General features: G+C 30.3%; 1 protein-coding gene across 1 annotated transcript in view; it reads right to left on the bottom strand.

Annotated features, from left to right (window-relative positions):
• The window catches only part of LOC149482679 (uncharacterized), a 38,956-nt gene extending 31,418 nt beyond the window's left edge, over positions 1–7,538 (bottom strand). Inside the window, exon 1 of the mRNA XM_089703346.1 lies at positions 7,437–7,538. The gene's annotated coding sequence lies outside the window, so the exon portion shown is untranslated. The remainder of the gene's footprint in view (positions 1–7,436) is intronic.
• Positions 7,539–16,314: the final 8,776 nt, after the last annotated feature.

Below are 16,314 nucleotides of genomic sequence, written 5' to 3' on the forward strand. Positions count from 1 at the left end.
GAGTGCGAAGGGATTTCTGGTTCGCGCTGCGTCATGAGTCGTGACTCGTGTGTGTATATTTTGCGCAAGTGTTACCTACGTGTATTCATGTTTGGTTGGTTAATAAGTATAGAAGATAATTTCTAAAGTGATAGTACCTAATTTATCAGCTTAACAAAAAAATAATAATGATTAATGGTTGTTATTGTCATTCATAAATAATTATGTGTGAAATAAATTTAGTATAGTAATACAAATTGAAGTATGCTTTAAAATACGTTGGTACTCCCACAATACCACGATTAATTGAAATAATAAATCTGCGGTAGAAGCGTAACCGTAGTCATAAGCTCATTAAAATATTAAAATGGAACAAATTAAAAATCGACCGCAATAAAATAAACGTTTTTAATATAAAACAAAGCTGCAAAACATAATACAGAACTAGTAACAACTAGTAAACTACCAACACTGCATGACTCGTGAACTTTTATAGCCGCCATTTCAGAATTTTCCAAAACATTTCATAACCAAAATATTGCACATTCGTTACGAAAAGACTGCGCTAAATGAAATCCAATTTTCGCTGGAAATGTGGAGTTTTTGACGATTACACGTTTCCATTTAGAATTATTGTGTATTGGCGTTCAGGTTTGCGCTAAAGGAGATGTCCAAAAAATGACCCAGAATCGACAGGAATGAAATGTGTACCAATGGATTGGTAATTAAATATAATATAATGTAGCAAAAGCAGTAATCCTGAAATCGTTATAGTATAGGAGCTAGGAGCAAAATAAAATAAGTAAGAAATTCGTTTAAAAAATCAAAAAATAAGTTTACGTCATGTTGTAGCTTAATATGACGTTATAATAATGTTGTATCACTTCTTTTATACATGATAATTATCATCAACACATTTTAAAAGCAACAGCAACATAATAACATCATGTTCAATCACAACATAACTGACTAAAGATTCCGTTATTAGTAGTTTTTATTTTGGTTCAAGATACTACAATTGCTATAGTACTGTGTGTATTATTGGTGCCTAATTCTGTGGCTAAGGATTGGAAATAAAAAAAAATAATAGGTATAGTATAGGAGTTAAAAGACAATAGAACTGAATAAAAAATCATTTGAAAATTATTATGATGTGGATGAGATTATCGTTGTTATTATAATTTTAATTTTTAATTGATTAATTGCTTTTGCTGGTATATTCATGTGTAACACAATTTGTTGTAGATTCGAATTTAGTTGTTATTATAGATAGGTAGATTATAATATCATTAAAACTTAATAAAATTAGACCTAATTATAAAAATAAATGAATAACAACGATATTCTAATACACAACATAACGAGTTTTTATTATTTTCAAACGATTTTTCACTTTGTTTTTTGGCTCTTAGTTCCTATACTATACAGATTTTTTTTTTCAATCTTTAGCCATAGAATTACCAATAATACATAATATAGTACTATAACAATCGTAGTATCTATAAAATAAAAGAACAAAACTACAAAATCGAGTTTTTGTTATGTTGTGCTTTAACGTTTTTGTTTCGTTTCTTGTAAAATATGATATTTATTAAGAGTAACACAAGTGACAAAACATTATAACATCGTCATATTAAGCCACAACATAACGGAAACTTCTGTATATTATGTTTTTTAAGGAATTTCTTAGTTATTTTATTTTGCTCCTAGCTCCTATACTATAACGATTTCGGAGTTGCCCCCTTGGTAATATTATATTATACTTCAATGCGAATCCATTGGTACACGTTTCATTCCTGTCGATTCTGGGTTTTTGGTTCATACATTTTTGGACATGTCCTTTGTTACTTCGAAATTCACTTTTGGATTTTTGAACGCACGCTATTGAAAAGTGTCAGTAAAAGAAGAGTAAATGTAAGTTTAAAAGCAATATAGATATATATCATTATTCTACGTTAATAATTACTGAGGTAGGCATAAATTATAGCTGGTCATGACTATAAACTAGGACTAGTAGTAGGTTTGGATATCGATTAGACAATATTATGCAATTACTAATTGCTTCGAAAACGAGCCTATTATATTGTATTTACTTACCTATTTATTTGAATTTGTGATGCAAACAGTAGGTAACAAAACATTATACAGTGAATAAATGAAAAAATCGTCAAAAGACAAGGAAAGCCTTCCTCGATAAATGGGCTATCTACCGAAATAATTTTTCAAATCGGATCGGACCAATCGTTCCTGAGATAAGCGCGTTCAAACAAACGAACAAACTCTTTAGCTTTATAATATTAGTATAGATATTAAGGTCAGAAATTTTACTATATCTACACGATAAAAGCTTTACGTTATGAGGCGTGTAAATGCACGATTTGCACGAACTTATATTCATATTACACTTTAGATTATCCGACAAAACTTAGTAGGTACAAAATGTCTAGAAAATTAGCATTTAATTATAAAAATGCAAATTTGGAAGCGCGGTTTAATTTCAATGTAATTCGGAGCTTGGTTCGGAACAAAGGTTCATTCGAATAACGTGCGTATTAGCGAAACCTTTCAGTAAGGCTTTGCTAGCATTTCGTAGAATTAATTAATTTATTTATTTATTTTGTAGAAAAATAAGGGAGAGTTTTCCCATATGCTGATAATCTCCCTGTTAGCGTATTTGACACATTTTTCATACATTATTTCTCGTATTAACCGATAATTTATTTATTTTGTAGAAAAATAAGGGAGAATTTTCCCATATGCTGATAATCTCCCTGTTAGCGTATTTGACACATTTTTCATACATTATTTCTCGTATTAACCGACAAAATCTTAATACTATTATAAAGGCGAAAGTTTGTATGGATGTATGGATGTATGGATGTTTGTTACTCTTTCACGTAAAAACTACTGAACTGATTACAATGAAATTTAGCACACATATAGAGGGTAACTTGGATTAACACATAGGATAGGTTTTATCCCGGAAATCCCACGGGAACGGGAACTATGCGGGTTTTCCTTTGAAAACGCGGGCGAAGCCGCGGGCGGAAATCTAGTACGCTATAAAGAAAGTATAACACAGAAGTTGTAAATACAGGATTAACTTTAACTTTCAACAATAGGTTTAAATTTAGTATGTACCATACAATAACAATTATTGATGTTTCCAAAATGTTTAATTCCAAAATCTATACATATAATAAATCTGTAGAAGGGTCAATTCTGTACATTGAAAATATTGAAAAAATAAATAGCAGGGGGTGTTACTGGATCGATACCAAACCCAAATATGTGATTAAAAAAATTTTTGTCTGACTGTCTGTCTGTCTGTCTGTCTGTCTGTCTGTCTGTCTGTATGTGAAGACATCACGTGAAAACTAACGGTTCGATTTCGATGAAACTTGGTATAATTATACCTTATTATCCTGGGCGTAAAATAGGATACTTTTTATCCTGGAAAAATATGTAGAAAAAAAATAATCTTAATTTTTCAGTTTTATCCATAGACGTTGTTCTGTAGAACCGCGAACACACGTTGGGTATTATTATAGGCCTAGCCGTATTTGGGTCCAATAGATATTTATAAGATGTTATTGTCAGAGTTACTCAAAATGGAGAAATAAACCATCCACGCGAAGACCCACATCCGCGCGGACGGAGTCGCGGGCGGAAGCTAGTGTTTAATAAAAGTTGTCTTTCTTTCTCAATATAATATATTATCTTTTATACATTCTAGTTAGAATATAATATTATTACAAAACTAAAACTGCGCCAAGATTTCCGTTATCCTCTGTTTAGGTACATATTTTAATTGTATTTTGTTTATATTAAATCTAGTTTTTTATCTATAGTCAAGCAAGTATACGTAATAGTTCATAAAATAAATACTTAGGTACATTTCAGATCTCTAAAACCCTGAAATCAATAGGTCAGACGAAGTTGGTGTTAAGATCAAAGGAATCCTTTTCTAAGGCTTTGCTGTCTACCTGTCCATCAGATATTATCTTTTCATGCGCAATATGCAGACATTTTAAATACTCACAATATATTTTAGTACATAGTGTTAATTTTCATTGAATTAAATTTCAAACACAGGTACAAAAAATCTTTATATTAAACGATTCCTAAAGTATGCTTTAGAATTCAAAAAATGAGATGTAAAATATTTATATTTTTTTAAACAGTGAAAAAAATAGGGATGTGTTGTACATAAAAAAGTGCAAATTCAACATCCTTTGTCCTGAGCTCAGGGTTGCGAAAATACTGTTAACCTAGCTATATCTCTCACAGCCGGTTCCGAGCTCTTGAAATAAAATAAGTAAAATGGGTATTGTCTTCAAGTGCGTTGTTCAAAACTAAATTGTTTTAATTTTAGAAATAAAAGCGGAAGCGAATACTGTCTATTATGTCGTTTATCTTCTGTATTGATTAATCTTTTTTATGTGGTGAACCTAATAAAATGATTTTTATCTTATTCTTATATTAAACTAGCGGTCCGCCCCGGCTTCGCCCATGGTACCTACATGTTTAAACTATCATATCTCTCAAGTTGGATCGAACTGCACATGGAGTGCGAATTTTATTATAATCGGTTATGTGGTTTAGGAGTCCATTGAGGACAAACATTGTGACACGAGATTTATATATATATTATTAAGATAAGATAGCTCACAATCCAGTCATTGGTTGTGTCAACGTACATTCTAGGAGTAGCAACAATTAGTAAAAATATATATAAGTTTAAAATACAAGATCAAACTAATAGACGTAAAGACAGTTGGTAAGTATTAAATCCTTTTATGAGCGAGTCCTTGTATGCATTTAGGAAAATAATAAATGTATTTTACAGGGCACATTAGTCACATAAGTCGCATGCCGGACGAACTGTGGGCCAAGATAACGACTTTGTGGAGCCCAGGAACTGATAGAAGACGTCGCGGCAGGCCGAAGAAGAGATGGCGAGATGAACTTGACCAATTTAAAAATGACTGGTTTTCATTAGGACAAGACCGCGATTCATGGAAGCGACTTGGAAGGGCCTTTGTTCAGCATTGGGACACGACAGGCTAATACAATACGATACCTATATTCTGAATTTGAATGATATTACTTGACAGATATATACAAGTTTTGATATAAAAAGAAACCAACAGCACGTGAAATATCCTCAAGGGACGTACAAAATGGATTTCCACACTATTTTCCGAATCACATTCGTTCTTATAAACTTTTTTCACGCTTGGGACAGCCCTGATCAATTTTCTTGGAATCTAATGTATAAGAAATACATTCATATATAAAATATGAGTGTTATAACTAAGTATGTTTTATTCTCATATATATGAATTCTATGGAACATAATATTGTTTTCCGTGAATACTATTTTTGACATTTTTTATAAATGATAAAGTACCTATAATATATTAACTACATTTAAGTAATCCAACAATAGAAAATTATTAATTATTTTAAGTTATATTTCTCAATTTCAAATTATGTTTAAACTTTAAAGTCTCTTATAGTAGTATCTTAGGTATACTCATAATAGATCAGAATAAGACTTAAAACAACACTGTTGACTCTACTTTAGGAATTTTCCTTTAAATAAACATTTTCATTTTATATGAAGGACTTTAAGGAAGTAAAAGCTATTTTGCATTTGGGTGTCAAAGGTCAAATTTCGTTCGTTGTCATTATTATAGAGCAAGAGCCCACAACGGCCAGACCTTCATTATCCATACTTATATTATAAATGCGAAAGTAACTCTGTCTGTCTGTTACTCAATCACGCCTAAACTACTGAACCAATTTGCATGAAATTTGGTATGAAGATATTTTGATACCCGGGCGAAGCCGGGGCGGATCACTAGTTTTATAAAAGTTGAAAGTTTCTCTGTATATGTGTCCTATACAGATAAGAACGACCAGCGACTATCAAGTTTGGGTTGTGGTTATTTGGGCAGGTAACAGGTAGTTAAATGTGAATGGTCACAAAAGAAAGACAAAATTTATTTTTCTGAAAACGACAAACCATGGATCTATTAGTGCAAAATAATTAAGAAAAAATTATTTAAAATGAACGCATATTTAACGAAATTTGTAAGATTAATTATTTTTAATGAGTTCAAAAATAATAACTTAAAAACTGTGAATATGGATTTTCATATATATTTTAAATGCTAATTCATTTCATAATACATAATATTAATGAAAACATATTAAGTTCTGGCCTCCTTAGCTAAGGTCAATATTACTGTCTAGACAACTTTTGATATTTATTCAGGTATAATATGAAATAAAAAAATAAAATACAAACATCAAACGTAACAGGAAACCTTAAAACGTGCTGAAAACTTCTCGAATTTATATATTCATCGGTGAAATTCAATATTCTGTTTACTAAAATATATTACCACTGAATAAAAATACAGTTGATTATTTTATAGGTATTCTGTTTTTCTTTAACGAACTCCAAAGTATGTAAATCTGTAAATAGTTATTATGATATTTTATTTATTTTCTAATATATTACGTCCATTAAATAAACTAGAATTCAATATAAGATTTGTGACTTAATATATTATAAATAAAGATAGAGTTTATAAATTTATAAAGAATAGACCTTCATAGTTCCCGTTCCTGTGAGTTTTCTGGGATAAAATCTATCGATAAATATTAGCCTGTCTTATTCTGGGTCTTATTAATTATTTTATTTATTTATTTATATTATAAGTTCAGTAGTATTTGCGTGAAAGAGTAACAAACATACACACATGCACAATGCACATACACATACATCCATCCTCACAAACGTTCGCATTTACAATATTAAAAGGATAGGATATTATATATTTGCAACTTATTATTATTAATATTATAAGAAGAAAATATTTCAGATTCTGTAGAGATATTTTGTTAAGAATATTGATTTATTACATAATATAGAGCTCACATAAATATAGAGCTCTCTAATATAATAAGTACGTATTTACTCTGTGAATATAAACCTCGTAATTTACACGCTTCAATAAATCATAATCAGTCCTAAATACAGGTTTACAGTACGGTAAATGTATCTGTATTTAGTTAATATTAACTATACTAGTAGTGGTTGAAGCTTACTAATTTAAAATTTGAATAAAATATTCGCTGATATATTTAAATGTAAAGCTATAATAATAATTTTATTGATGCACCTCCTTAATTAACGCGTGACAGATATAAATAGGTAAATACTTAAATAATTATAAAATCTCACTACTTAAACAACTAAATATAACGACCTAAATAACTATAACTGCTACTAATAAAACTAATTAAATCACAACAAAAATTATAGTTTAATAAAATTTGAAAAACTTTACCATTAATTACCTCGAACTTTCAACAACTTACAAGAACTTAAATTACTACCATATAGGTAATTAACTTTAATTTCGTTCAGTAATGATACTTACAAGAAATAAAAGTATATAATCCGAAGTTACGCACACACTACACAATCACTACGTTAGAAATGTCCTGGCTACAATCTACTACACAGACGTCCGCCCTCTACAGCGTTTGGAAAGAGACTGAACCAAATTGTATGGGAGCAGGAGCAGTATATATTTTAAGGGTTGAATTTATGTGCACAATATAAAGTGCTAATTAATGTACTGATGACAAGGTTTAGAAAACGCGGCGCTAATGAGAGGTTTATCTCTGTTTCACACGTGCTACGAAGCCGTGATACCTCCTGGACTGAAATAATTGTTTGATAAACTTATTGTTAAACTTTTCGTTTATTTTGCGGTATATTTGCTTTATTAGTATGTAGGTTCATTATTTGAAATTGTAATTATATAAGCGAAGTTATAATAAACTGGAGCTTTGATAATTAAAATCAGGTTAATGGAAAATATATTCAATAAATCTTCGTTTATGTCTATTAATGAAGGCTTAAATTAATAATCCAATAAAATCCTTTTCAATATAGTGCTTGAAAAATTAAAATTTGTTGTTTTATATTGTCTCTACTTTAGCGGTAGTGACGGTAGGTAATTAATTAAAGTTAGTTTAATAGTTTATAAAAGATTGCCTATATTTTATTCTAATACTGTAAATGCAAAAGAATGTCTGTCTGATGCGCTTCACAGCTAAACACATTACTGGTTCGAATTAAATTTGAAATGAAAAAAGATGAATGTCCATAAAGTTTATTTCTGTTAAAAATCATAAAGACTTTTAGCAGTGTTTTGACGACGTTTGTAACTACGCACTATGTTTCGTTAGATAACAAAATCCCTATGCTGTTTATTATATTTTACGATCAAGGGATGCATTTCAAATGCAAGAGTAGAACATCCACGTGTCAATTTCAAATACTTTTTATTTTATTCAATGATGAACTTAAGGTAAATTTTTTGTGAAAAAAAATGTAAATAATTTCTGAAAAAATAACTTGTTTATCAAATAACTTGTATTTCGTAAACTGAGCTGCTTAATATAGAAACTTAATATTACACTCTATGTATGTAGTTGTGGGCTACTATAATATAATATATTATGTAGAGAAAACACGTGAAAAGTTTGATCTTCGCTCTACAGTCTAAACATAGAGCACTTAATGATATTTTAAACAGGTAATGCTATGTTAGAATTATGAAATAAACATTAGCGTTAAGCATTAAATATTTATAGAGTTCTCAAGCAATTTTATTATATTTACATATTAGTGGTAGCAATTTTATGTCTATCGTTATAGGTTTCTTTTCAACAATCCTTGTAATAAAATTACACATTTTGATACCGATTCGATTCCCTTTTTACATGAACATAATAATTATCTATTGTATAATGTATATAAATGTCTTTAATATTATTTACATAAATATAAGTACAAAATGACGCAACCGAAAAATTCAACCCATTTCACAATATGTGAATATTTTAAAACGCAATAACAATCAGGAAGATAAATTTAATTTATTTATGAACAACGATTAAAATTCAATTTTCCTCTTCTCCGTTGCAACAAATGGAAATGCGAAATTATTTCTGCGAACCACTTGCACGTTTAAGCTAATACCCGTTTAATTGGTGGCTCGTTGCGTTTAATTAGGTCTATTTGCCTCTTCTAGAATGTTCACGTCTGTTCTAGAATATTCTTCATGTTTCGATTCTATGGAATGTGAAGGGTTTGGCGGAAACCGTTTTTCAGCATCACCAAATGAATTAATATGTTTTTTAAAATAGTATTTGGATTTTTAGTTATGTTTTCCGATAAGACGGTGTCGATGTTATTTTATATATTAGCTTTAATATACCTGTATGAGTATGTTATGATAAATTATTATTCCACCCTCCTTAATTTGTTGATTTTATGGAATATAGAAGGGTTGGGCGGGAAACGTGTTTAGCTTTTTTGCATGCCATGCGGTGTATGTTTTCTTTTTATTAAATAGCATTTATGTGTTTCTTAATTCTTTGTATTTTCTGGGCAAGCAATTTTAATGTTATGTACTGCCTACTTGCCTGCGGCTGCGCTCGCGCTACATGTATGGGTAATACATGTAGCTTTTGATGAAGTTTTTGTAACAACATGATTTGATATACAAAGATAACTTTACAATCGGTACCGTGGTTGATGCATAGGTACACAAGAGAAACAGTCAGACAAAAAGATAATATTTACTAGTAGCGATAGGGAAAAACCAAGCAGTTAGGTAAATATTACAAATATTTTTCGAGAGTTAAGTTCACTATGTGAGGGCTATACGAACTTATATGTTACAATCTTACAATCATTCACGTTTACTCATTATTTCACATTATATCAAAGTAGTGTGTGTTACTTTGAAATATTTAAACTATTGTGCCGTCTGTCTAACATCTCGATCCGCACCAAATCCGCACAGTCCTCTAAAATGTTTTAAGCGTCAGATAAAATAATATTATAAATAAATCGCGCTTTAAATCCACTGTAAATTTTCTAAAAGCTATTTAATTTTATCTTCCTTTTATTGTATACGCTTTTGAATGTACGCTTCTATAATTAACATTTAATTCAAGCGGTTTATCTCATTCTGAATAATTCTTAGCGATCCGAGCGCAAAAAGGATTTCTTACGAAGATTTTGCCTTAATCTTAGTTTTTATTTCCTTTTAATATGATGGCTATCTCAGTTAGACATCACGATTTAAATAAGCAATAATCTCTTTAGACTTGACACTTACAGAATATTGTCTTTGTTTTAAAAGTATTTAAAAAAATCGCACTTCAATAGGTAAAATTACATAAGAACTAGTTGCAAACGTTATTCTGGCTAACTCTTATCACAGGGATTGAAAAATAGATATTGGCCGATTCTGAGATCTACTCTAATCTATTTAAAAAGATATACCTACCACGATTGCGTCTATAGGAATAAAAATAAATGTAGAATATATTTAATTTTAGCTACAAAATAATTACCTTTTATTAGTTATATAGCAAATATTCCTGTCTAATAATAAGACACGTAATGAATATTTTTAATTAAATTGCCGGTATCTTTAATAAACATTTTCAGATTTACCTAATTTCAATGTCCCCAAAACGTACAAAGGGAACTCCATAAAGCATTTCAATATCGTTTACAGGATTGTTTGTTGGCAAAAATCAAATTAAATCGGGTTTTTTGGAAATTATATTACTTGCGACGAGAAAAATGCTCCGCCCTTTCATAGCGGGCCCTCGAAGTATTTTAATATCGCTTTTTGTTCCATATTATGCCTAATCTGATAACAATAGGAATAATTCTTGTATGTTTTCATTCATTCAATAAAATTATTTTTATTTCTTTTCTTGTAGGAATTAACTGCGTATTCTGTAATCAAATATTACTAATTAGAAAAGTTATATTTCATTATTCGATACCTAAAAGTAGTTAGTAGAAAATAGTAGCTTTATATCAGCTATCGATTCCTAATCGAAACAAAAACCAAGTTTACTTTACTCATATAAAAAATGGCTTTGCCCAATCAAGCCGAATCGATCACTTCTCCCAAATTAACCGGTAATACACTTTACAGAAAAGATTTCCATACAAAGACAAAAACCGATTTCGAGCAAAATAAATAATACATTACCATCATTAATTATGAAACAATTCCCGATAAACGTCAGACCGTATCAATTCCCTGGGGTCACTATCTTTGATGAGTTTAAACGTTCAATGAGCTGAATAGTAATGGAGTCGTTTGTTAATTTATCAGATTACTTTCGCGCCAATTAAGCCTTATTTGTTGCAAGCCGATTGCTGTTTAAGCCGACAATCTTTTTAATCATTACATAGTATATTGTAAGAAATTAAAACGAGAGAGGCCGGGTTAAATATTAGTTTGAATGTAGTAAGAATGTACTGCGATTCTACAAAGATAGCTAATTGATGTAGGTAGTTGATAACAAAACGCAGCAAGTCAACGACTATTAGCAAAGTGAAGGTAGTTGGGTCGAACGTCGTATAAACAACATCCGAGCCCCTAGGCACGATTCGTACGAATGCGCCACGAGTCAAAGGAAAGCGGCAATTTATATTATTCGACATCTAAGCATGTTCAGACATAAAATAATGACAACTACATTGACAACTATTCATCCACAAAAATATTAAATTAAAAGTTACGTCTAACAATATATAAAATAAAGTCGCTTTCTCTGTCCCTATGTATGCTTAAATCTTTTAAACTACGCAACCGATTTTCCAGCAGTGGACGGGAATAGGCTGATGTGATGATTATGATGATGATGAATCGATTTTCAAATGAATTTTTAATAGGTACAGTGATTCTCGAGGAAGGTTGTAGTATATCATTTATTAGGTTTTAGACAAAGCAAGAGGAAAGCTAGGTTATTATAAGCCGTAAAAGGAGGTTTTATTAAAGCTTACTCTCATTATGATGAATGTAAGTACTTACGTTGAAGTTGTACCCATAATTGGGTAGGAGAAATTGTTTCATATTGATTGATTCGCTCTACGGGTCAGACCGATCAGCCTTATGTCCTCTGCCAGATAAAGCCTTTTTATCTCAACTGGCAATATACATATATGATGGATGATAACGTTAGAGCAGTGTGCTAGGATTTAGATTGTAATTTTACTACGCACACAACTATGCTAGACGGTTGTTATGTACACAACATTCTACAAATAACATGTTTATTAGTTGGTAAGCTTATGTCACTTTACATAGCGGCTTATAAATTCTCATCTATTTCTATATTCTATATTTATTCGTTTACATTAGTATCTATTAAAGTTATTAGTATGTTCTGAGCAGGTTATTTGTAAGTTTATAGAAACTATTTGTGAACGTGTCAAAAAGTTTGTGTATCCTTTTTTGTTGGTTTTAATTCTTCACACTTTAAGAACTTTACTTATTTGAATAGAATAGGATAGGTACACAGAAAGTCTACGTTTCATAAAATAAATGAATACTCCAAGGAATAAAGACAGAATATAAATAATATCTTCATGTAGAAGTAATTATACAATTTAATGTAGAAAAACGTAACATTTTGAACTAAAATATAAACAGATCTTGTGGATCAACTATACAAGTTAGTTCTGCATAAGTTATTCATTACTAACGAGAAACTATGAAACTGTATACGTTACACTAATACCTGTATTAAATAGTTATATTATGCGAACAGTACACCTGCAAAATTGACCAGCAACTTTAATAATATTATGTATAAATAGATAGCTTCATATTCAAAATATATAGTTTAGATATGATAATCTAATAACTTCTCCATTATAAGAAATCCTAGGTACTTCATATTATACTAGCTGTGCCCCTCGGTTTTACCCGCTCCTGTTGGTCTTAGGGTGATGATATATAGCCCATAGCCTTTCTCGATAAATGGGCTATCTTAAATCGAAAGAATTTTTCAAATAAGACCAAATAAGACCTCTGTAGTGTATGTCCTTCCCTATTATCGGCTCTTAGACGCACACGACCTCTCACTCCGACCGCCTGCAGCCAACTGAGCTGTGTGAGCGGTGTCACCGTTGCACGTGCGCAAGAGATGACATAATACTTCCCTCTCTTTCACTCACATACACTACATCCCTCCTTTATTTTAGAAATTTTTAATTTTTTCAATTAATTTTATTAAATAAAATATTATGTTCTATTCGGGTATGTTATATGTATGCTTCTATTCTAGTCTATACCTAAGCACCAGTATCAGTCAATGACCTATTATACTAGTAGACGCGGCATACGCCAACATCATTGCACTAAAAAAACAGCGTAATTAATACATACCTACTTACTAACGCATTATCACCAATACAGTTGTTCTCTCTTTCACTCTCACGCACGAGACATAATACATGTCTCACTCATGTACTTCGTAATAACAACTGCCGATTAAAATATAAAAAGAACGGCCAGCCACGACGCTGAATGGTGCGTGACTAAGTGAAACTCGGGCACTTAGCCGAGTTTTTCTTACCAAAATAGAGAGCGGGTAACGTATCTAGCTTTTTTATATATCATAGGTATCAGTTAGTAAACACAGCTCAGGGACACGTCCGCTCCATACCAGCGATAGGGTAGAATGTGTCACCTGGCCTAGTAATATAATTCTATCTATATGCAACATCTCTCCTTTTTATTGTTTTTTCTTTTTTTTTTCCATTAAGTATATGTATATCCAAAATTATAATAATTTTTACAATATATGTATTCAAATCGATATTAATTAATAATTTTTTCAAACTCAAACCTTCATTCATCAACCAGACCTCGTCCAGAAACGTTTAAAACGTTTCGTCAGTATAAGGACAATTAAATATGAATTTACCACTGGTTCGGAAAGTTGCCTCAACAGAGAAGAGCTGGCAAGAATATATAGGCATAAAGTCGCTCCTTCAAAATCATAGAAATGTAACATCTTACATAGGAATTTATAATAACAATAATGACAATTTATTTAAGTATACGACAATCTATCATGAATAAGTTGTATACTTATATTCAAGTTTATTAAGTCATTATTTATTTATTAACCAATGGGACGAAATCGTTTTCAGTAACTTAATTTATATGTAAGGTATAATGTTTAAACTATGTTCCTTCTGTAACTTAACTATACTTTTGACTAACTGTACCTGTACTGTACCTGTACTGTACTTAACCTGTTTTATTTTTTCCTTACATGACTATTGCACTACCTTGTTGATATGTTTCACTCACTATTTATCATGACCTGCACTCCAGGTCATTTAGAAGAGGTGAATGTTGCTTCTTCTGACGCATAATTTAATTCACTTTACCTGCACCGGCATCTGCACCATCTAGGCCCTGTAACCACTGTTTTCCCACATATTAAAATTATTAATAAACGATAGCTGCAAACCGAATTATTACCAAGTGAAATGCCTATAGACTGGGTACATACTTAAATGCTCGGTTATTATTTAATATCTATATTCTGTATATTATGTACTTCGTTACTAAAACAATATATGTTCCGATTTTAATTCAATATACCTAATAAAATCGGAATGTAATATAATATGTATATATCTGTACCCTAAATAATATAATAAATATTATACGGCAAAATTGTAACCAAACATTAATTGGTTCATTATTTATTCTTATTTAAGCAACAACAACTTATCATATGATCCTTAGGCACAAGGAAGATTTGTTTATTTATTCGTTTGTCCGTCTCTCTTTCATATCGCAATAAAGCGATTTATGATATATTTTTGGGTGATAGTTTAGAGGCTAGAAAGTGGCAGCCTTTTTTATAGCGCATTAAAAATATTTAATTCATACAGATACATAGTATTACAACGTTAAGGTTCATAATTATCAATTATTTAAATACCAACTTTCGGGTATAAACCACTCTGACAGAATTATAGTCTTAGTGGGGCCTTCTCTGCAACAATACAATATCATACTATACTGTGCCATTGACTTCTATTGAACCGCTTTTAGCTTCACCTGTATGTTCGTATGACTGTATGCAACCGATTCTTTTCGATTCGCTTATGACCTACCCAAACCGTACAGATTTAACTTCAGTGACAATATTACAACAATTTATTGACAATACAATAATGAATATTTAGTAAAGCGTGATTAATAATGTATTACTTTTTTTTATACTTCTTATTGTAACCTCAACACACACGCGGTGTTGTTCATTGTATGATTATTACATTAATAACACATAGGTATTTTAAATTCAATTAATGTAACGAACCTAAAACGAATCAAAATGTATCATTTTGTTGATGACTTTTTTTATTTGTTACTTATGATAACATTTGTATTTGTATTACTGACAACTTAATAGCCACTTGAAAAAGAAAAAGATAATTTAATGACAATAATAATGGCTAGACATTAATCACACATTAATGGTCTGAAAATAAGTAGTTGGATACATATTTTTTTTAACTGTACAATGTTAACTGTAACAATCAGTAATACAAATTTAACTGTAACAATCAGTAATACCAATTTAACTGTAACAATCAATAAAAACTTTGTTTTCCTATAACTATATAAGTATTTGCATAAATTATGTAATTAACTTGAATTTACTATATTCAATTTTGTATTTCGAAATCAATACAACTATACCACCTCAATATTGTAGAGATTAATACTTGGAATTTATATTCTGACTAAGGCACGAATGGTGACCTTTTTGCGATATTACATATTTTTTTTTTTGCTTTGACAAGAAATCTTTACCGTATTTCTTAATTGATAATCTTTTATTCAATCTAGTACGATATCCATTATTTTTTCGCAGCGGTGTTAATGCATTAGGTGCGATATTTAATGTTCAAAAGATGAGCTCTTAAAAGATGTATTACGTAAGTACCTACTTTATGAATATGAAATCAGACCAGTCTTACAAACCACCATTAAAACTTGGATTTTATATGAATTACTACGTTGTAAATCTTATTAAATTCTTAATAACTTTTTAAACTTGTAAATAAAATTATTAGTGTATTGACTTTTATAATACTATTCACGTTGATGTTTGTGTTGCTGATTTTCTCGTCTATTATAAAATTGGTGTTTTTTAATTAAAAACAGTCGTTATTAATATAGTAATAACTAGATGCACATGGTGTATAATTTTACCATGGTTCTTACATATACCTTGCATATACCCATATTTGCGGTATGATGTGGTTATGGTCCATTTTTTTATTTTACATTAAATGTTCGTCTTGAAATTGACCTTTATTATCTCAAAATTTCAAGTGTATATTTGACAGGTTGTTTGTCACTATACACTATCTATCAAAGTAATCTACTATAT

The sequence above is a fragment of the Colias philodice genome, chromosome 14, assembly GCF_061535455.1.
Source record: "Colias philodice isolate Cphi_HAF_F1 chromosome 14, ilColPhil1 Martin Lab GWU primary, whole genome shotgun sequence".
Lineage (NCBI taxonomy): Eukaryota > Metazoa > Arthropoda > Insecta > Lepidoptera > Pieridae > Colias > Colias philodice.